This window comes from Cyprinus carpio, chromosome A20, assembly GCF_018340385.1.
Source record: "Cyprinus carpio isolate SPL01 chromosome A20, ASM1834038v1, whole genome shotgun sequence".
NCBI lineage: Eukaryota > Metazoa > Chordata > Actinopteri > Cypriniformes > Cyprinidae > Cyprinus > Cyprinus carpio.
Genome location: NC_056591.1, coordinates 1,232,470 through 1,256,268, shown reverse-complemented (window position 1 = coordinate 1,256,268; position 23,799 = coordinate 1,232,470). Strand labels below are relative to the sequence as shown.

The following is a 23,799-nucleotide window of genomic DNA, read 5'->3' as shown; positions in this document are numbered from 1 at the left end:
GCAGAAAATGTATTCCTAATATATTCTGTCATCATTTCCTCATCCTCATGTCCTTCCAAACCTGTATGACTTTCTTTCTTCTGTGCATATAATCTGGAGTTTAACTAACTACTGTAGTAAGAGGTGGTCACAACAAGTACAACCATAGTCCTCATTTCCATGGTTATACGTTTTTTAAAATAAACAGTTAGTAGAATAATAAAGTATGGAATTTTCATGCCCCTGTTTCATGGTCATGAACTGCACCATGATAACAATCAAACTCATCATGATGGTTGAGGTGAGCATTTCTGGACCTGAAAGTCTATTGAGATCAGTTTTATTTTAGCATCACTGAGATACTGGTTCTATTTAATAGTTTGAATTAGTTTATATTTATATATTTTCCATTTACCTTTAGTTTTTAATAATGTTTTAATAATTTTGTTATTAAATGTAATGTCTATACAGTTTTTATAAATTTTTATTTTAGTTGTGGTTTTAGTTAATTTGTTTAAATGCTGCCTTTCTGATAACATTTATTTTATTTCAAGTAACAAAAATGTTTTTTTTTATGGTTTTAGTTTTATTTAACTGTAATAACCCTGGCTGAGTAGCCTTAATCAGATTGATTTGTGAAGGCAGCAGATCTGTATCCTTCGCTGTCTATGATATCCCACAATCCTGTGCGATCTTTTCCATGAACGGTGTCTGAAAGTTGTGGCTGGTGCTCAGTTTATCTGTAAATTTGTAAACAGCTTTTTCAACTTTTATTCATTTTTAGTGAATAATAAGCATTTTGGTAATGAAATAAATGGCTTATTTGTCACAAAAGCGGATCATTAGCATGTCAAACACAAATGCTGCTTAAGAAGTCAACTTATAGGGCAGCGAGGCAACATGTCAGCTGAGCTTTTGGGATGTAGCCTCGGACAGAACAACGTCTCATAAATCTGATCGCTCTGACATGATGTGAATATAGGATGCAACAGTGCTGAGCTCTAGTAATAGACATCAGCAGATAGATGGGTGTCATGTATAAACATGACTAAACGAGCACAAATGCAGCTCAACCAGCCTGCTATTGACACATCTGTTGTGGGCGCATTGATTATTCAAAGCTCTATTTAAGGGAGATTAGATTACTCTTCTGGAGGATCAAAGCGCTGCGTATGATCAGCACACGGCCGGTGGATCTCCAGACATCATGAATTAGGGCCAGGTGTACAGACCACCAGAGAAGCATGAATTATGCAGCAGCGGCTATATTGGATTACACATGGCAGACAATATGCTGGCCGCAGCACTTTATAATGCCACGCTTCTCAGCAGAGCGTGGTCATCTTCACGAATGGCACAGCACTAAATCTCCTCCTGTCACAAGAGAACCCGGCTTGATGAATTTAGTATCTTGGAGGGCCGGTTCAGCACCGGAGTCATGTGAAAGTGTTCAGATTGATGAGCAGGACTCTCTTCCCGTACCACAAGGATCCTGTGGGTCTGAGAGCTGCAGGGAAAAACCCCTTCAGAAAAACCCAGTGTCAGGACATTTCTTCAGTTAACAATAAATCTTAACTTAATAAGTAAAAACATACTTAATCAGTTAAAAATCAAAATGCATTTATTCAAATTGCTTAGAATCAGCATAAATCTGGTTATTGTAAAAACAATTACATTTATTCAGTTAAAAAGTATGAACATGCTTTAGCTGTGGAACATGCAATTTTCAGTTAGTTTAAACGGGTGATATTAACACAATTCAGATTCAGTGATGACAAATATGTAAATTTTTGTGTTGTTGTGTATTTAAAACACATTCAGTTTAATAGTACTATTACCGAAATCTGACTTCTTTCATTTATGCATGACTGACAAATATGCATCTGTTTATTAGTTTATGTTAAAACTGTGTAGTTGTTGGAAACTTTATAAGCAAATTAAAATCATGAATCTGACTAAATATGCAGCTTCTTCTTCTCCAGCCCACGGACTGTTTAATGGCACCGTCACGAACAGCCGTATACAGAAGAGTCTGCTTGGCTGTCAGTGCTTGAGCCTCTTTCATCTGATCTGTGTTTCATCATAATTTCATCTGAAGCACACATTAATGGCCCTCCACGGTGAAATGTACTGGGGTGATCCAGCAGCGGCATACAGCTTCCATGACTCCTTATATCACAAGAGTGACAGATGATCCGTCAGCAGCAGTGAGGCTCTACACGCACACAGCTGCCTCGTTCACAGGAGAGCCCCGCCGCGCCGCCGCAGGAGGAAGTGTGCCGAGTGCTCAAGTGTGGACACATTTCAATTTAAAATCCCATCAGATAGCATGATTACAGTCCGTTTGCTGTCCGAGGATTCTGATTGGCCAGCCATGCCAATGGAATATAAATGTATGTAAATGAGTCTCAGGACCAGCTAAACAGGGCATTGGTCTGGATCTGGATCTCAGCTTATGTTCTTACTCATGTCCACAGTCTGTTTCCAGTGTACTAGAGGAGGTGATTACAAGTAATTACAGGTATTACAAGTACTAGTCAGCACAGTATCCTCAGCGTCCTCCAGCAGTCACCGGCCCAGCACTATAACTGCTCAAATTGCCACATATATATTAAATACGTGTTTAGATACGAGTTTATGCAGAAAGTTTGCCTTGACTTGTTTTAGTTACCATGTAAACACTCTCTTTAATGAGAGGTGCAGGCACTGAAGATGCTGGAACCATACTGTGTTTGTACAGATTCTTCTTCTTCTGCCCTAGAAGTACAAGCACAAAAACACAAACCATAAAAACACCAAAACTCACCATAATAAAAAACCCCAATCATGCACCGCTATTGAAGCACACAGACACAAATCTGCCCGACACCAGGTGGTGCTATAATAAGGCAATTTGTGTTTTGGATCATAACTCTGGAACCATAAGGGCTGAATCCTCGAGTCAAACCCTACTAAATGTATATTTGCCATGAAAGAGTATATGTTCTGTTTCAGTTTCCATCTATAAATTTTTTTCCCCCACTATCTGAAAAACCTAGTTCATCCGATCTTCACCAAATTTTGCACATCGCAGCTAGGTACACTTGTAGAAAAAAAAATGAATGCATATTGATACCTTAAAGGTATATATTAGTACCTAGAAAGTATAAAAGTGTACATTTGTAAAGGTACCACCCCAGTGACAGCTTTTGCATCGTTTTTCTAAGAGTGTATAGTGCTGCCAAAAAGTTACTAAACCTTGAACAGCTGAATTTTGAAGATATGAGCAAATTTATGTCAAACGATGGCAATTCATTTTAACCAACTGACCTGTATCTGCCAAACAAATGTCGAAACCTGAAGAAGCATGATATACATAGACAACAGGCCATTTTGAGGACACACAACGGCTTTTGTCAAATTACAACAATAGTGGGTGTTACAGCTGAAAGACTCCGATAACTTCAAAACTATATGATTGGTGAATTTGAAAATTGGTACACATCTTCTTTGGTGGACATCCTAACATATCCTCAGATATGACTCAGAAAAACAAGGCCATCAGCAGCCAAGCAAGTTTGATAATACCTGCCAATCAAAATGACCTACCTAATGAAAACGAACACATTGATACATTGTTTTAAAATTAGTCTGTGTACCTATTTTTGTGAAAACCAGCCACAAGGTGGTACTATAATGAGCAAAATCAAGTTTTCCCACTAATAACTCCACAACTATGCATACTATAATCAAAATACGTGTATGTTGATAGATACAGAGAACTATCAGTGAAGATTCAAGACAACCTGTGTGGGCAGAAAATTTTCAAACTTCTCGTAAAACACAAGATACAGAGAACTATCAGTGAAGATTCAAGACAACCCGTGCTGTAAAAAAACACATGATAAGATTAATTTGGATGGGTAATCCTCGGCATGTGCCATTGGTGCTTGGACTCTGATGATAACTTCTTGTGGCTATATTTGAGTTTGCTTCTATTTGAAGTGAAACAGTTTTACAGTGTGCAAAAAATAATGCAAAATGATCAAATAGAAACACAGAACTCAAGTCTCTCTTGATTCAGTCGGCCACACCTGCACACAGCGGTTCTGCCTGGAAACAAGAGAAATATTGACTGACAGATGTCTATATCACACTAAATCATCTTCATCACACCCAAAGAGGATCTTATTTACAGTTATTCACAGTCTCTGGTGAAATTAAATCATTATTGAAGCTCAGCATTAAAATGTCACACATGAGTGAAACACCATCATTCATAGAAATGTTCATGTGACACCAGTGGAGGACTGCATGTGAGATTATCTGTGATAAATCTGCTTTATTATTAAATTTTTATTATTATGATATCGTTATATTGTTATGTCGTTATATGTTTGTATTTCTGTGGCTTTTAAGAAAATCTAAAGTCTATAGTTTTTTATAAGTGAGGTGAGCAGACTTTTAAGCCTTGCCAATTTAAACATTCAAAAGCATTTAAAACATTCAAACACAAGACACAGAAAAACTCTACTGAGTTCTCGCGCGCCGTGTTCAGTGCACTCGCAGAGAGCCGCATCTCACAGACAGCTACACCGAACCTGGCTCTCCTTCACGTTTGCCTGCACCTACTGCTGCTCAGAATTGCCAAAATAGCACTATGCTGATTTGGAGAGACACATAGGAGAGGAATTGTTAGTAATAAAGTAGTTATTTTTGTTTTCTTTGTGTACAGAAAGTATTCTCGTCGCTTCATAATGTTACAGTTGAATCACTGATGGCAGATGGACTATTCTGATGATCCTTTTCATACTTTTCTGGACCTTGACACTGTTATTTATTTGGCAGTCTATGGGACAGTCTCAAGCCTCCCTGTTTTTATCCAAAATATCTTAAATTGTGTTCCGAAGACGAACTAAGCTTTTACAGGTTTGGAACGACATGGGGTCAAGTGAAAAATGACAAAATTTTCATGTTGCGGTGGAGTAACCCTTTAATTTTTACAGTGAAGACTATGCAGTGCTATTTTACATTTCATTATTCGGTTTCTGTACCTGGACACCTACAAACATGAAAAAACGTAAACATTGTGTAAATAGCACAAATAAATAAATAGACAAACATACAAATTAAACAATTTTAAACACGGCCCACTGGTACAACCTGCACCGGGGCCCTGCAAACCCCACCTACGGCCATATTAAACTGTGGTGTCACCTTTAGTAGATCTAGCGGTGTCATGTAAGCTAAGGTCTACTGTACAGTGAACAGCTGTTACTAGATCACCACGGGATCACTGGAGTCTGAATGATTCTACCTTATGCACTGGACACTATGAATATGTCCACAGTATGCACTGGACACTATGAATATGTCCACAGTATGCACTGGACACTATGAATATGTCCACAGTATGCACTGGACACTATGAATATGTCCACAGTATGCACTGGACACTATGAATATGTCCAGGAAATGCAATGGACACTATGAATATGTCCACAGTATGCACTGGACACTATGAATATGTCTAGAGTATGCACTGGACACTATGAACATGTCCACAGTATGCACTGGACACTATGAATATTTCTAGAGTATGCACTGGACACTATGAATATGTCCAGAATATGCACTGGACACTATGAATATGTCCACAGTATGCACTGGACACTATGAATATGTCCACAGTATGCACTGGACACTATGAATATGTCCACAGTATGCACTGGACACTATGAATATGTCCAGAATATGCACTGGACACTATGAATATGTCCACAGTATGCACTGGACACTATGAGTATGTCTAGAGTATGCACTGGACACTATGAATATGTCCACAGTATGCACTGGACACTATGAATATGTCCACAGTATGCACTGGACACTATGAATATGTCCACAGTATGCACTGGACACTATGAATATGTCCAGAAAATGCACTGGACACTACGAATATGTCCACAGTATGCACTGGACACTATGAATATGTCCACAGTATGCACTGGACACTATGAATATGTCCAGAATATGCACTGGACACTATGAATATGTCCACAGTATGCACTGGACACTATGAATATGTCCAGAATATGCACTAGACACTATGAATATGTCCACAGTATGCACTGGACACTATGAATATGTCCAGAATATGCACTGGACACTATGAATATGTCCACAGTATGCACTGGACACTATGAATATGTCCAGAATATGCACTGGACACTATGAATATGTCCAGAATATGAACTGGACACTATGAATATGTCCACAGTATGCACTGGACACTATGAATATGTCCACAGTATGCACTGGGACTATGAATATGTCCAGAATATGCACTGGACACTATGAATATGTCCACAGTATGCACTGGACACTATGAATATGTCCACAGTATGCACTGGACACTATGAATATGTCCAGAGTATGCACTGGACACTACGAATACAAATATTACAATATTTATGTATCATTGAGATACTATCATAGTTTTTATTTATAGTTTGAATTATTTGTTCAATATTTTCCATTTAATTTTAGTTAAAGTTTTAGTGAATTTGTTTTTGTCTGTCATTTTTATTCTTTATTCATCATTTTTTATGTCTTTATACTTTTTATTCATTTTTATTTTAGTGTTAGAAATTTTGGTACATGAGTTTGGCAACTAATTAAAATAAAAAAATTTAATATTAATATTTTATTTCAGTTAATGTTTATTTTATTTCAAGTAATGAAAACGTTTTTATGGCTTTAGTTTAAGTGAACTAATAACCATTCTAATGACTATCCTAAACAATGACGTCACAAATATACAACAATTACATTAAATTAGATGGTGTAGTTATGAACCCTACTAGCAGAGTATAATGGGAGCATGATCATCAGCCACATCTTGGCGTATGGTTTAGAGCACATACAGAATGGTTCATGAGTTTCCAGCACCATCTGACTTTAGTCAAGACACAGCTGCTGACATCACTACAGCCGTTTGGGTGAAAGAGTTTGCTGAATGTCTGATCATTATTGTATGGATCCAGAACCCAGCATACAGTATGTCCATCACAAATCTGAAATCAATAACAGCAGGACACAGTTTCATCACCAGCACAACACTGCACCGGAGGAGGTTTCCTTCTGACATCAAATGCAGCGACGTGCTGGAAATGGTGTGTTTGAAATATAATAAAAAAACAAGATTTCCCAGCAAGTTTCCCAGTGAGACTCAACAGAAACAGACTGATGTGTGTGGGTCTCTTCAGTGTTGACTGACAGTCTCTTGAAGGACATAAGTCTCACACTGAAGGAGCGCTGGACAGCTGGAAAGACGTCATCATGTCTACTGTACATTTTTTAATGGTTTTTAAAGATGGTACAATGTTATTTCATAATGTTATTGTTGTTTTACCTCCTCCTTTTATCTCATTTTACAATTACATTCAGTTCGCAATCCGTCCCTTTGCGCCACCTGACGGTAGTTTCGCGAATGAATTTAACACGCGACTGACTTGCAGTTAACGCCGCGGCCCTGCGGCGGCGGTACGCACGGCGGTATTACCCATTTTGGTTGTCTACCATCTGTAAATGTGTTATTATTTGATGTGTCATAATAACCTTTTTCTTAAGCATTCTTTTAAAAAGAGTATGGATTATGGAAATGACGTATTTTAAAGTGCATTACTGAATGTAATGTTTTTAGACTAATTTAAGTGTGATTTAAGTTGAAATATACAATGTGCTGCTGAATATACTGACAAGCGTTTATAATTAATTAAAATATACTTGTAATTTCTACTGAAACTTGTACGTCATGTATTTAAATATATCTGTAATTAGACATTTGTAATGATGATGTTCCATTTTAATACATTTAAAGAATACTTAAAATATATTAACTTCAAATGTAAGTTCAAATATCAACACACTGAACTTAAAATTATAATCAAGTACTTGACATGTGCTTTAGTACAGTCGTAGCCAAAAGTTTTGAGAATTACATAAATATTAGTTTTCAAAAAGTTTGCTGCTAAACTGCTTTTAGATCTTTGTTTCAGTTGTTTCTGTGATGTACTGAAATATAATTACAAGCACTTCATACGTTTCAAAGGCTTTTATCGACAATTACATAACATTTATGCAAAGAGTCAGTATTTGCAGTGTTGGCCCTTCTTTTTCAGGACCTCTGCAATTCGACTGGGCATGCTCTCAATCAACTTCTGGGCCAAATCCTGACTGATAGCAACCAATTCTTTCATAATAACTTATTGGAGTTTGTCAGAATTAGTGGGTTTTTGTTTGTCCACCCGCCTCTTGAGGATTGACCACAAGTTCTCAATGGGATTAAGATCTGGGGAGTTTCCAGGCCATGGACCCAAAATTTCAACATTCTGGTCCCCGAGCCACTTAGTTATCACTTTTGCCTTATGGCACGGTGCTCCATCGCGCTGGAAAATGCATTGTTCTTCACCAAACTGTTGTTGGATTGTTGAAAGAAGTTGCTGTTGGAGGGTGTTTTGGTACCATTCTTTTATTCATGGCTGTGTTTTTGGGCAGAATTGTGAGTGAGCCCACTCCCTTGGATGAGAAGCAACCCCACACATGAATGGTGTCAGGATGCTTTACTGTTGGCATGACACAGGACTGATGGTAGCACTCACCTTTTCTTCTCCGGACAAGCCTTTTTCCAGATGCCCCAAACAATCGGAAAGGGGCTTCATCAGAGAATATGACTTTGCCCCAGTCCTCAGCAGTCCATTCACTATACTTTCTGCAGAAGATCAATCTGTCCCTGATGGTTTTTTGGAGAGAAGTGGCTTCTTTGCTGCCCTTCTTGACACCAGGCCATCTTCCAAAAGTCTTGGCCTCACTGTGCGTGCAGATGCGCTCACACCTGCCTGCTGCCATTCCTGAGCAAGCTCTGCACTGGTGGCACTCCGATCCCGCAGCTGAAACCTCTTTAGGAGACGATCCTGGCGCTTGCTGGACTTTCTTGGACGCCCTGAAGCCTTCTTTACAAGAATTGAACCTCTTTCCTTGAAGTTCTTGATGAACCTATAAATTGTTGATTTAGGTGCAATCTTAGTAGCCACAATATCCTTGCCTGTGAAGCCATTTTTATGCAACGCAATGATGGCTGCACGCGTTTCTTTGCAGTTCACCATGGTTAACAATGGAAGAACAATGATTTCAAGCATCACCCTCCTTTTAACATGTCAAATCTGCCATTCTAACCCAATCAGCCTGACATAATGATCTCCAGCCTTGTGCTCTTCAACATTCTCACCTGAGTTAACAAGATGATTACTGAAATGATCTCAGCAGGTCCTTTAATGACAGCAATGAAATGCAGTGGAAAGGTTTTTTGGGGATTAAGTTAATTTTCATGGCAAAGAAGGACTATGCAATTCATCTGATCACTCTTCATAACATTGTGGAGTATATGCAAATTGCTATTATAAAAAACTTAAGCAGCAACTTTTCCAATTTCCAATATTTATGTAACAACCAAAACTTCACTCAATTACACTAACATAGTCAACGCATCAAAATAAGTGTACTTTTTTAAAGCACAAAAAAGATTATTAAAACCATGATTTAAAAGTACAACTTTTATTTTGACATTTTTAGAAAGTTTAAAGGTGTACTTAAGTTTGTTAGATACAGTCATGAAAGCGTGTCTCTTTAAGTACACGTAAGTGACTTTTATTTCATTAATATTAAATGATCTGCAATTACAGTTTTTTTTTAAATATACTTTTAAGATTTAAAGTACACTAAAAGTGCACATTCAGTACAATTATGCACACGTAAGCAACAGTTCTTAAGCACCAGACGTTGATTTTCTTTATTGAGAAATTAATTTTAAATTATATAATATAAATCTGTATAAACACAGACCTACAAGCTGCTTGAATAATCTACTGAACGATTTACTAATGTAAATTATTAATTAAATTTGCAGAGAACTCTTTTTAAATGAATACTTGTTCATATGCCATTTTTTCCCTTTACTTAGTTTAAACTGAGAATTATTACAATTATTACAATGAAGGTGCTAAAACGGTTTCCTCCAAACGATTGTGTTGACTCAAACACTGGAGCAGAGTGAATGTGTGTGTGCTGACAGGAAACAAGGCTTCATTCACCCTGAAGGGAAGCTTATTTACACTTTCTGAACCATTCAGACACTCGTCAGGTCTTGGCCTGGACTCAGACTCCTTTGAGCTGCTGTCTTTCTGTTTTTGTGTTCCATTTTCAAATGCTGAAATCAGAGTTAGTTTACAGTGGTTCATGGCCTACACTTTATTGAAATATTACTTGAAATCTCTGTAGAGCAAATAAATGAGAAAAATACTTGCAGAGGCAAGGCAAGATGCTGAAAAAGTGGTAACACAGAGGAACATCCGTCATGAACTCTCCATTAATGAAAGCTTTTATTGTGACTTCTAACTCTCGTACTGTCTAAACGCCTTTCAAAGTAGCTTCTCAAAGAGCTCCACATAGTCAAAGCAACCATTAACCATGCACACACTGCAAACTAATGAAAATACGTATGCATGCAGAATCATTATAAATATTGATCAAAACAGAGAACCAAGCCAAGTCCTGAGCTCCATGTTAAGGTGAGCCTATCCTTGAGCTCTTCCTCTCTCTCTCTCATACACACACACACACACACACACACACACACATACCTTGGTCTTGGAAAGAGCATCAAGTCAGCATCCATGACGCTGGGGGGCCTGATGAGCGATCTGTAAAAACTGCCTCCCAAAAGCCCAGAAGTGCTGCTAGAAACATTTGTCAAGTTGTCTGCTCCTTGCCCTAATGTTCTGCTGCGACAGGTGTATAACCTCAATCGCTCAGATGACCTGATAAAAACCTGCCGCATTAAAGTCCAAGACATCACAGAACTGCACAGCGAGTTCAAGACAAATACAGTCATACTATCACATATAAAAAAACAATAAAAAAGTCCCCATGCAGTCACTAATGTTATCCCTTAAAAGCCATCAAAATTACACACTTAAATGTTTTTTTTTTTTATGAAAATTTCTTTGTGTCTTAAAGTGGCTTGAATGTAACTCTACACCCTTACCTCATTTAGTGTACATGGATACTAAATATGCTGAAATATTTATGAATATGCTAATTGGTCTCCAAACCAATCACAGCAGCTTGGACCTGTATTACTTTCACTCATTTAACTGAAGCAGTAAACACAACACAGCGACAAGCGGTGATACTGGATTCATTCACACACACACTGAACCAGAAACTGATTCTAAAGAAGAAGCATGAATTATACAGGGTTGTCTACGTGTATCAGAATGGTCATGCACTTTATGTATTCCTCTCTAACATCAGGCATTTAATAGTAATTCCTGTCATTAGCCTTTAGCTTGGCTATGTTATCAAACAGCTAATAATGTGTTGCTAATGTTTCACAAATCTGTGATATGCTAATGATATGAAAAGCCCCGCCCTGCAGGTTGACAGGATTGGTTACATATTTGTGATGGTAGGAAACATCAGTTTCAAACCATTTTTTAAAACAGGAGAAAATGCTCATCAGTGGTGTTGATTGATGAATTTGCACATAGTTTGTCTTAAAGCATGTTAAAACAACAGACAGACATGTAAACTACATTAAAGACATGATTTTATTATACCATAGTACAACCTGATTACCGTGTTGATGAACATGGTACATGTTTCCAAACCTGTTCCTCTGAAAGCACAGTTTCTAGCCTCCAAGTTTTGTGTTAGAGTTCTTCTAACCGCGCGTCTGTGATTCAGAAGTGACTAACACAGAGGCGGGAGTGTGTGTTTTCTAGATGTGGGCTTTACAGAAGTTCATGTGGCTGTGTGCATCACATATGATGACGTATACGTATTTTAATGATTTACCAATTATATAATTTTCTTTTATAATAAAAACTTGATTTAAATTAACTTCCAACATGATCTCATGAGAATTCAAATGTATTTTATGTAAAGTGTGGTTCTACCAAACGTACATTTACTTACGTTTGCATAAACACCAGAATGTACAATAGTGATGTACAGTAAACAATGACACCAGGCTGGAACTTCACACAAGTTTATAGAAATGGCGGCTCATAATAAACCCACGTAACTGAACAGAGTTAAAGTATATTGCCTGATGCTGACAGTTTAATGCCAAGTCTTCTTAATATTACATTTAAATTTGATAATTTTACATTTGTTTTACATTACCTTTTCACTGGATGCTGTCTATACTGAAAGTTGTAACATGCAAAAGATTAGTGTGTAAATGGTACACTATAAAAAGCGATGGGTCAATTCAGTGGGTTCAATCATAAACGGTTTTGTGTGCTGATGCCAGTTCACCAATCCATGTTTACAGTGCTTATGACAGGGAGATGTGCACTGAAAAAAATGGTAACCTAATATCTCTATTAATTGATTTTACTTAAATGTGTTTAACATTACTGAATCATCCCAAATATTAGGTTAAATATAAGAGTAAGATCAGGTAGAAATAGCTCTTTAATGTAACAAGTGCAGGTTACCACTTTTTTTACAGTGTGTGAAGAATATACGAAAACTAAATGAAGTGGAGAGAAGAGACATGTTTGAAAGTGCCTGCAGTGAGGAGTGTGCTCTTGGGTGACTCAAGTGCTGGATGCTGACTGGTAAGCAGAATCTCAACAAGCCTTGAGTAAAAAATGCTTTAAAGGGGTGGTTGACTGTTTTTTTCTAGGCTTGATTGTGTTTATGGGGTGCCATCTAACATGTGTTAATGCTTCGTTTTTTAAAAAACACATTATTTTTACATAATTTACCTTTATTCCACACTGATCTGTCCCTTCTCTGACAGACGCCTCGATTATTTCCTGTTTTTTTGAAGCCCCTCCCTCAGAAATACATGATGGGCTGAGATTGGTCAGCTGGCTCAATGTGTTGTGATTGGCTAAACCACCTCTAGATCCCTAAAAAACATCACAACCCTCAACCTCAGAATTTTATCAACAATGGTGTTGTCTATATTGCATATTGACTTCTTATCAATTTGAGACCAATTGAGATGCAGAGAATATTAATGAAGAGGATCGCGCAGAACCTGTGCACGCACAGCTCTTAATGGTGTTTTTGTTTATTGTTGTCTTATATTTTTAGATACGCTGTTGTTGTTTTATTCTGATTAAAGCTTTAATACAGCACAGCAACTGCACGTGCGTCCATGTATAACGCTTCTCATAGTTATGTGAAAATAAGTGTATAAATGGAACAGTTTGTTGGAGCTGATCTGACGATCTAAATGAGTGAGAGAGAGAGAGAGAGAGAGAGAGAGAGAGAGATGCAGAGCAGGGCGACATGAGGAACAGGATTGAGAACCGCTGCTTTAGAACATTGGTTTTGAAACTTGTGAATCCATTAGAATCGTTAGAAGACAGAATCACGATTCATATATAAACAGATTTTTACGTGCATCCCTAGTTTTCTCTTCCTCTTCTCTAAAGCAGCACAACATGGCCTCGCACCCAAATTTCCATGTTCGCAAATTTCTGGTTTATCTGGGTTTGTGATGTAGCGGACCTGGGAAGAAGCGTTTTGTAGTCCCTTACCAGCCATTTTTGTAGGCATTAAACTGCCAGAATTTTAAAAGACAATATCTCCGTTTGCATCGAACTTTCAGCGCTGCAACTTTGCAGATATCGTTCATGCTCAATCAGCAACATTACACACTAACTAACATTAAAAAAGTGAAATCGCAATCAACCATCCCTTTAAAGAGAGAGGGTAAAATCTTGTCGATTCGCTATATAATGTGTTAATTGGCAGGAGATAAAAAAAAGAACAAAAGACCTGCACAAATTTGTTCTTAAATGTACACTGTAAAAAAATGATGTCTGCCCTCAAAAAATATGGATCATAAAATAAACAGAATTTACTTAAAAAATTAAGTTTTGTACATTCCTTAATTTAAAGCTAAAACTGTTACAAAACATATTGAATTTATGGTTTACTTCAATTAATAAAGAAACATAACAAGTAATTTTGGGTAAAGTCAAAAATAATCTGGAGTTTAGTCAAATGAAAAAAATATTTTTTAGGATCCAAGCATATACCACGTGATAAACTGGATTGACTTTGAAACACACTATTCAGTGTGCATCCGTTCAAACATACATACTGCATGATACGACATACATTTACATCATATGTTAGCATGTAGCAGTAGTTCTGAGAGTATATATCGGTAGACAAGCGTTTCATAGCCTTTCCAGTTTTAACTTTTAGAAGATTTTACTAGCGTGCTGTCATAAGCTCTTCTGCACACGCGCACACACAGAAAGCCTGTCACACAGCGCACATCCTGAAGATCTTCTCGTCTTATTGCTATTAAACTGTCGAAAACGAAACTGTCGAAGGTTTACATAAACAGTAGTTTACGTCTTAACAGAACGTAAACAGAAAACTGGATGTGTGTTAGTATATAAAATCTATCTGTATTTTTTTCGAACACTTTTTATTAACATTTTAATTTAATTGCCTCATAACACTTTAAATAAAAAAGATGTACAAGAAAGAGTAGAATAATGAAATTGCTGGACTAAGTATTGTTTAAAATCCTGCTTACCTATTTTAGCATTTAAATCTTAGATGTTCACTGTCATTACTGTGTCATGCATTTTCTTTTCTTTTAAATATTCATATTAATTTATTTTTCTGTTTGTTCTCAGGATCACAGCTTGATTGTCTTTAATCTTATTGCACATTACCAGGTGAATGAATATGGTAAATTTTGTGTTGTTCACTTTGAAGTGACTTTTATAGTAAGTGGGAAGTGCAAATTTGAAAATACAATGACTAATCTTAAAATAAATAAAATAAAACCTTTTTTTTTTTTTTTTAGTTTGAATGATTTAGACAGATTAATGACTGTTTAGATGCCTCCGTCAGTGAGCGTAATACATCTCTTTTACTGTATTTTAAAGTAATTATACAGGTGAGTAGTTAAGTATTCAGAAACAAAAGTCTGTGTAATTTACTTTACTTTCTGGCTTAATTTGTTTTAGTACATTTGTTGTTGTGTTTAAAGTTGAGGCTGACATATTTTGTTGTTGTTTTGTGTTTTTACCCTCTTAATGAACAAACAACCAAAAAGAAAAAAAAAAGCACAATATAATGCATTTTATTGTTTTGTTTCGGGACACTATGGGGAAATAACCTAAGAAGACCCTACAAGGGGGCTCTCCAGATGGCAGGCCTTTAGAGGCAGAAATAGTCTCGGAAGGTGTTGAGGTTCTGTGCAATGCATCCGTTGCATTTCTTGGCCCGATGTATTCTGCAAACCTGAGTTACTCTAAGCCACTGAGGTATACATTTACATTTTTTCAGAAGATCCTGCTTGACATGACTTGAAAAACTTCTAACTTTGAACAAAAGATGCTGAGTTAAATTTACTTTGTATTGTTAATACTGCAAATGCTTTTTTAAAGCCACAGAACAATGCACGACTCACACATGCAAAAGTCAACAAGCATGCAACACATCACATTACCTCAACACTCCCCTGCACTCAAACACACAAATATACAACACAACACAAATCTTAAAGAATGTCGATGCTTACTGCTATTTGTTACAGAATTTTAACTGTTAATCTCTACTTTCAGTTACTTTTTTAAATCAAAATCCTATTTAAAGGTAGAACACAGCATGAACCTTAAAGGTATAGTTCACCCAAAAATGAAAATTAGCCCATGATTTACAGTGTGTTTCTGTTCAACAGTCCATAAGAAGTCCAATAAAGTGCATCCATCCATCATAAAAAGTGCCCCACATGGCTCCAGGGGGTTAATTCAATAGAACGTTTACGCACACTATGGATTACCAATATGGCGAATATCCATATTTAAAACTTTATAAACAGTAATCTCTAGCTTCTGTTAACTGTCGTACGTGCGTTCATTCCGGCGGATGATTTAGGACATAACGTGAGGTCCGGTGAGAAGTGACCAATGCAGAAATGTCAGAGGATTTCAGAGGCATGCAAGAATGATGCACTATATTTGTAACTAAGTTTAAAAATAATAAAACACTCATACTAACACACTACAAAAACACTACAACAAGACAAAATCCACACCAGATCAGCCACACAAGCTGACCTTTAGACACAAGAGGCCACAGGTTCGTCTCACAGCATCCGCTGCCTGCTCAGTGACAGAGACTGACATTACAGTAATTTTGTACTGTAAAGCACCTGAACATGCCCAAATCCATCTGGGATAATGTTCTGAGGACAGATGAGAGCAAATTATAGCTTTCTGGTAAACCACACCATCTATTTGTTTCCAGAAAGCAAAATGAAGCTTTCAGAGAAAAGAGCATGCAGGTAAACATGGAGGAGCTTCAGAGATGTTTTGGGGTTGAGATGCTTATTGGAAGTGCTTGATTGCAGTTAGGCTGAGCTACCAAATATTACACCTAAGATGACTGACAAAATGTTTATATAAAAATTTTCATATTTTTGCAAGAAGTCTCTTCTGCTCACCACTGCTGCATTTATTTGATCACAAATGCAGCAAAAACAATAATACTTGGACATATTATTACAGTTTAAAACAGCTGTTTTCTATGTGAATATCTGTTAAACTGTAATTTATTTCTGTGATCAAAGCTGAATTTTCAGTATCTTTACTCATATTCAGTGTCACATGATCTTCAGAAAAGATGTCATGACATGGGTATATATATATATATATATATATATATATATATATATATATATATATATATATATATATATATATATATATATATATAGTGAATAAAAAAATTCAATAGAACAGCATTTTTCTTTAAATATAAATCTTTTGTATCATTATACATGTCTTTACTGTCACTTTTGATTATTAATGCATTCTTGCTGAATAAAAGTATTCATTTCTCATTTAAAAACATCTTTACTTACCCCAAATTTTGAATGGTTGTGTATCACAGTTTCAACAAAAATATTGTGCAGCACAACTGTTTTCAACACTGATAATAATCAGAAATGTTTCTTGAGCATCAAATCAGTATATTAGAATGATTTCTGAAGATCATGTGACACTGAAGACTGGAGTAATGATGCTGAAAATACAGCTGCGCATCACAGAAATAAATTACACTTTAACAGAGATTCACAGAGAAAACAGCTGTTTTACATTGTAAAAATATTCCACAGTATTATTGTTTTTACTGTATTTTTGATCAAATAAATGCATCCTTGGTGAGCAAAATTGTCACCTAGTAATCAATAACCCTAATCAATCAAAAACACACAAACACAAAAAGAAGAAGAAGATTCACAGAGACCAAATACACTATTACAGAATATGTTGAGGAAAAACTGTGGATTATTTGGAGAAGAAAAAAAATGCAAGGGTGTCAATATTTTTGGCCATGGCTGTGTGCAAGAAAACATCATGCATCAGTGCACCAACACACTTCTGTTCAGTGGGGTGTTTGCTATATATAACGTGCTGATTAACTACTATTGTATGATGTATCCTTTGAGAAACTAACCAACTAGTCACAACTGTTTCATAGTAACATGACAGTAATAACAGAACTTGCAACCATAGCTGGATAACAATGCTTTGTGTGTGTAACAAACGCCTCAGATGTTAGATTTGCTTCGTGCACTTTGCAGATATCTTCCTTTATCTTTGCAATATGTAGAAATAATAAAGCCACACTGGATGAATTTTGAGCCGGTCTTCCATTAATGAATGGCTCAGAGGTTTCGCTGTGCTCCCTGTGGATGATCTGTCATTGTGATGGCTGTCTCTCTTTCTGTGTGTGTTTGTGTGTGTCTGTGTGTGTGTGTGTGTGTGTGTGTGTGATTTTCTTGATTGAAAAGCTGCTCTGCAATCAGGAGGAACTATAGCTCAGGATCTGGACACAGACTGACCGCAGGGCAAGAAACCAGCATGTGGGCAGACAAACTTCATACATTTCACTGATAAACAAACCTAAATCTCTGGACTACAGCTAAAACTAGATTTGCATTATTGAGGTGAGCTGAGGATTTAGTCTTTGATTGTGTGTGAATGAAATGCTGCTTCACACACTTCACACTGGACAGACAGGAACAGATGAAGTGACAAGCAACAGGACAGTTTGTCGATTGCTTCATTATTATTTCTGCAGCGTTGTGCCTCACACGCAGTGAAATCTCATTGGTCCAGAAGTTTCTTATAAACAAACCATGAGCAGAATGTTTGAGGAATCATAACTGTTGTTGGGCTCCTTGAACTTCTGTCAACATTTGACATTTGATAAGGACATGGTGGAGCGATATGGACATCTGATACAGTCAAAAAGATTTTACTGAATCGATATGAGAGCTTGATTTGCTCATGTAACTTTACATATTTATCCAGTTTAATCAAGCAGCGTTTACAAGCCAAAACAGCTCTAAACAAATATGTGTCTGGACTTTGATGTGAGAGACAACAGGAGAAGCACTTTTTCACTGGAGGAAGTGTTGGATTATGTATTTGAGTTAAAAACACGGTGTCTTAATGCTGGATGAGTTTCATCTTTTGTCTTCTCCAGATGTTCACTGATGGACTGGAGTGCTGTGGATTACTTGTGGATTATTGTGATGTTTTTATCAGCTGTTTGGACTCTCATTCTGACGGCACCCATTCACTGCAGAGCATCCATTGATGAGACACTGATGCAGTGCTACATTTCTACAAATCTGATGAAGAAACAACCTCATCTACATCTCAGATGACCTGAGAGTGAACACATTTTCATGGTAAACCATTATGCTAAGTGCACACCTAACTCTTCTTCTCAAGAAATGCCTGTAATGACTGTATTTCAGCCCAAACACAGTCAATTCAAGTGTTTTATAGATCATCTGTGCTCAGACATGCCTGAGCTCAATCTTTAAACATCTCCATCCTTCGCTAAAAGCTGTATCAAATTATAACAGATTCATACTGTGAGTCAGTCAGAGCTGAAGTGTGCCACTGAAACTGTTCAGATCAGAATGTAAAGATCAGGGGTCTAACTGGAAATAGACCTGAGATGGGATTCTTCAGAAGCATCTTCAGACAGCACAGACTTTTAAACAATTTACCACATTTGACTCTTATCACTAGCACTTCTGCTGTTCAGGAATAACCGTCTGAGCTCTACTCTCTCCGTTTGGTCTCTCAGTGTGGAGAAGGTGCAGCAAGCACACAAGCACACAATTTGAAATGAGCATCTTCCACTTTTTTGAGCCAGTTACCAGCGCATCATGTGACTGATGAATATCTGCAGGAGCATGACGACAGTCTGATGAAGCCACAGGATAAAATATCATACCTATTTTCAAAATGTCTATGAAAAGAGCAGTACCACAACAAATCAACTCCAGTTTCAGGATATTTACTACCGCATTGCAGTATTTACATCCTTACTATTTTGTAAAATATTGTTTAGCGGGGTAAATTCTATGAAATTGTTTAAATAATACGTCCTTGACAATATTAGCTATAAAACAGGGGTCTCCAGACTCGGTCCTGCAGAGTTCAGCTCCAGCCCTAATCAAACACACCTGAAGCAGCTCATCAATCTCTTTCTAGACAAACTAGACACTACAGACAGGTGTGCTGAGTCTGGAGACCCCTGCTGTAAAACATTTGAAACCAACACCAAACCACGAATGGTGGCATGATCAACATTTCTTTGGACAATGAGAATTAAACAAATAAAACACTGCCTACCATTTAACAATAGTCAAAACTGGCAATTTGTGGTTATTAGTCTTTGGCTGTTGCCTAAACAGCATTGAGACTTCAGCAGGCATTGCCCCTGAATATTATAGCGAGCTGTAATATGTATGAGAAAGCCACCTATTTGTCATATCAAACATCATGTTTGTATAAAATGTATTTATTCTTCCATCTCTGTTTCAGAGTCAGGCTCGTGCGGAGCGTCATGACAACAGAATAAATAAATAAATAAATAAATAATTAGGAGAAACTTACTTTGTCTTCAACGCGTTTCCGCTGCGTACAGCTTCGTTCAGATGAAAGCGGAATCTAACCAGCCGCTTGCTCTGAGTAGTAAATAACTCCATATTTTCGAACCTCTCCCGTCGCGTTATTCCATTAAACGGGCCAGATGTTTGATAAAAGTGTTAAAAATCCCGTTTTCTGTCAAGAATCATTGTGTAAAGCCAGACTGCAGCTCAATGTCTCATTAAGTTTTTTTTGTTTTGCCTTTGCGCTTGTTTTTTTCTCTTTCAGTGAAATCTTCAGCAAATCTCAAATAACAAACAAGAAGAACTTTGACTCACCTGCATCTCAAGAGTCCGTGTACTTTAAGCTGAATCAGATATCCATCAGCAGCGGGAAACGACGTTCGGTATCCGGCGGGTCAGGTCGGTGTGTTAGTGGACCTGCCGAGCTGTTTCATCAGGTGTGCATCTATAGATCTCCCGCACACACCTGGGCAGATCCCTCTGACAGCTCCATCATCATCATCATCATCATCATCATGCTCTGTCCGAGCTCTGCGTGTGATGTGAAGCCTGAGAACAGCAGAGGGCTCCTCTCATCAGCTGCTGAGGCTGGAGCCATGGTGACGGGATCACGTCATCACATCGATAACACGCCTGTTATCTGCTTGTCAACGACACGAGCATTGAACGCTAGGCTGTCTATGTCGCCCGTTTATTGAGATATACTGTGTGTGTGTGTGTGTGTGTGTGTGTGTGTGTGTGTGTGTGTGTGTGTGTGTGTATATATATATATATATATATATATATATATATATATGTGGATCTAAAAATCTAAGACCACATATATATATAATAACAACTCAATAAATGTACGATGGATCTAAAAATCTAAGACCACATTGTTTTATTTTTCATTTAAACCTGGTAATAAAAGTTTTAGGACTTTGAAAAAATCTAAAATATATGTTATACGAATAAAACTGTAAATCTTAATGTAAATCGTAATGTAAGCTATATGTGTCTAATTAAATGAAAGTAAATGAGTGACACTGATCATGTGACTCTTTGCACTTGATGTTCTGCTTTTTGGAATAACAAGCTATTTATAAACATTTCCATCAACATAACTTAAAATATTGGAGTACTGTAAGTTGTCAGGATGCAAACCTGCTGTTCATTGGCACTGACTTGACAAAAATATTGGTGTTTTTATGAAATATAAAATACTACGTATGGTAAAGTAAAACAGCATATTTCACAACATATGTTAACTTGTATTATCAGTTATTGATGGACTTGCAGCAAATTAATTGAAAGTGAAAGTCGTGACATTTGCCAAGTATGGTAACCCATACTCGGAATTGGTGCTCTGCGTTTAACCCATCCAAGTGCACACACACACAGCAGTGAGAAGTGAACACACCATCGTGAACACACACCCGGAGCAGTGGGCAGCTATATATCCAGCGCCCGGGGAGCAACTGGGGGTTCAGTGCCTTGCTCAAGGGCACTTCAGTCATGGGTATTGAGGGAGGAAGAGAGCACTGTTCATTCACTCCCCCCCCCACCTACAACTCCTGCCAGCACCGAGACTCGAACCTGTGACCTTCTGGTTACAAGTCCAAATCTCTAACCATTAGGCCACATAACAAATAATAAATAAATAAGGCAGGGTAGTACCATTGGGGCCACCATGGTACTTGGTTTGTTAACTATTTATCTGATCTATAATTAGTTGAGCTTTTGTGTGAATCCATAGACATAATTTCTATGAATTTCTTAATTTCTAAATTGTGGTCTGCTTGTGGGAGTGGTGGGAAACCGAACAATAAAATGAGAATTATCCTGCTCTGTTATGTCATTGAAAGCTATCAATGTGTCTCTGACTTATTGAAAACTAAGGTTTATGCATAATTAATATTCATTGTTGCAAAATCACACCTCTCAAAAGCATACATTATTTATATTCAGCTGTCGTCTATGCTTTAATTAAGCCTGCTGTGTGCTTTTAAGGAGAAGCTTTGATTAAGATTCAATTCAAAATTATCTCGGCTGTCAAAAAGCTCCAGGAGCAGTTTAAAAAAAGAAAAGAGGCAATGTAATTACCAGGGTGAGAGAAAAAAACATCCAAATCTGCAGCTTAAAGGCCTCACAGTGACAAGTGTAATTATAAGTACATGTTTAGATTCACAGATGCTTCATTATTGTTTAACAAACCTGCTCGATCTGTGTGTGATTTTTCAGACTCATCTAATGCCTCATTTTTATCTCTCATCTTTGTCTGATCATCACATGCTGTTAATGCATTTACTTTGATTTGCACTATACTCTATCTGATGTACAGTGTGTTTATTAGAGAAGAATGTGTGTGAGTTCTGAATCTCTGTAGACTAGATGTGTAAAGCAGGTGTTTTCTGTGGCAAGGTTTTCCTTGGGAGAACAGTCTACCTAAAAATGTAATTCTGTCATTTACTAACCCTCATGTTATTTCAAACCCAACTATCTATCTTTTGTGGCACACAAATGAAGCAGTTTAGCAAAATTTTCACGCTGTTTTGCCCACATAAAAAAGTGGGGCTGAAAGAGAATCATAAAATAAGTTGATATCACTTGTGCTCTATATTCCAAGTCTTCTGAAACTATGACCATTTCTCAGTCTTTTTGACAGCAGTAAGTATGAAATGGCACAAATCCAGCCGTAGATATTCCCTTAAAAATAGATGGAAGTGTAAATGCCCAGAACACATATTGTTCAAGTCCAGCACTTTGGCCCATATCAAAAATCAATTTAAAAGAAGGCTTGCCAGAATCTCTTTTGCTACAGTTTTCCTCTGCCGTTTGCTCTAGAGGTGCACAAATATAGAAATTACACAAATATAAATGCTGCAAGCAGTTCAAACAGATTCACACTGAAGTACTGATTTTTACCATGTCATTTTGGGTTGTAGCATCACAACCCAGTGCATCTTAATTTACAGACTATCTGTACATACAGAATACAAGATTAGAATTAATCAGTCACAGATCGTATTATATTAAAAATAGTGTGCCAAAGGTGTCCAGTAGGCTCTGAAAGAGCCCATCCATGAATTTGTTAAAGCCCTCTTTGTCAATTATTAATGACAGTTTGTATTTGTGTCACAGTATATCAAGGACGAGGACAAGGAAGATGCAGGTGACGTAAACTTCTCTTCAATAATGTAAACAAACTCATAACAACGGAGATATCTCCGAAAATGCAACTGAGAAGGGTAATGCAGAGAATACAAGAGTACAGTCTTATCTGCGGTGCAAGGTTCCAGTCCACAGTCCAATAAATCCCATGAGGAAAGAAGAGCACAGGTAAGTGTCAGTATGTCCATAGAGCTGAAGAAAGGAACACTGAAGGAGTATCCTCGAGACCAGCCGATGAACTAGAGTGGTGAGTGTGCTCTTATTGTGCTCAGGTAATTGAGTGCAGGTGCAGGTGCTCAATACTATGGTGATTGAGGGCATGGTTGAGTGGCTGGTTCTGTGGTTGGTCCCCCACGGGTGTCTCCAGACGTCCGAGAACCATGACAACGAGGTTAAACTCTGCCCCTGGGAGCGGGACGGTCTGGGTGGAGTTGGTGGTAACCATCACATGACAAAGGGTTGAGGATGTCATTTCGGTCAACCCAAGATCTTTCTTCGGGACCGTACCCCTCCTAGTCGACAAGGTATTGTAGACGGCCGCCTTGTCACCTGGAATTTATGATTTGCCAGACCCCGGTAGATGGTGTCGTCAGTGTCAACCTTGGGGGTGGGGGAGGAGGTATTTCCGGTTCTGTGGAAGGAGGGAGAACAGGATC

The 23,799-nt window shown here is 37.5% G+C and overlaps 1 protein-coding gene across 1 annotated transcript in view; it reads right to left on the bottom strand.

Annotated features, from left to right (window-relative positions):
* The window catches only part of LOC109073019 (5-hydroxytryptamine receptor 1E), a 34,317-nt gene extending 13,614 nt beyond the window's left edge, over positions 1 to 20,703 (bottom strand). Inside the window, exon 1 of the mRNA XM_019089205.2 lies at positions 20,306 to 20,703. The gene's annotated coding sequence lies outside the window, so the exon portion shown is untranslated. The remainder of the gene's footprint in view (positions 1 to 20,305) is intronic.
* Positions 20,704 to 23,799: the final 3,096 nt, after the last annotated feature.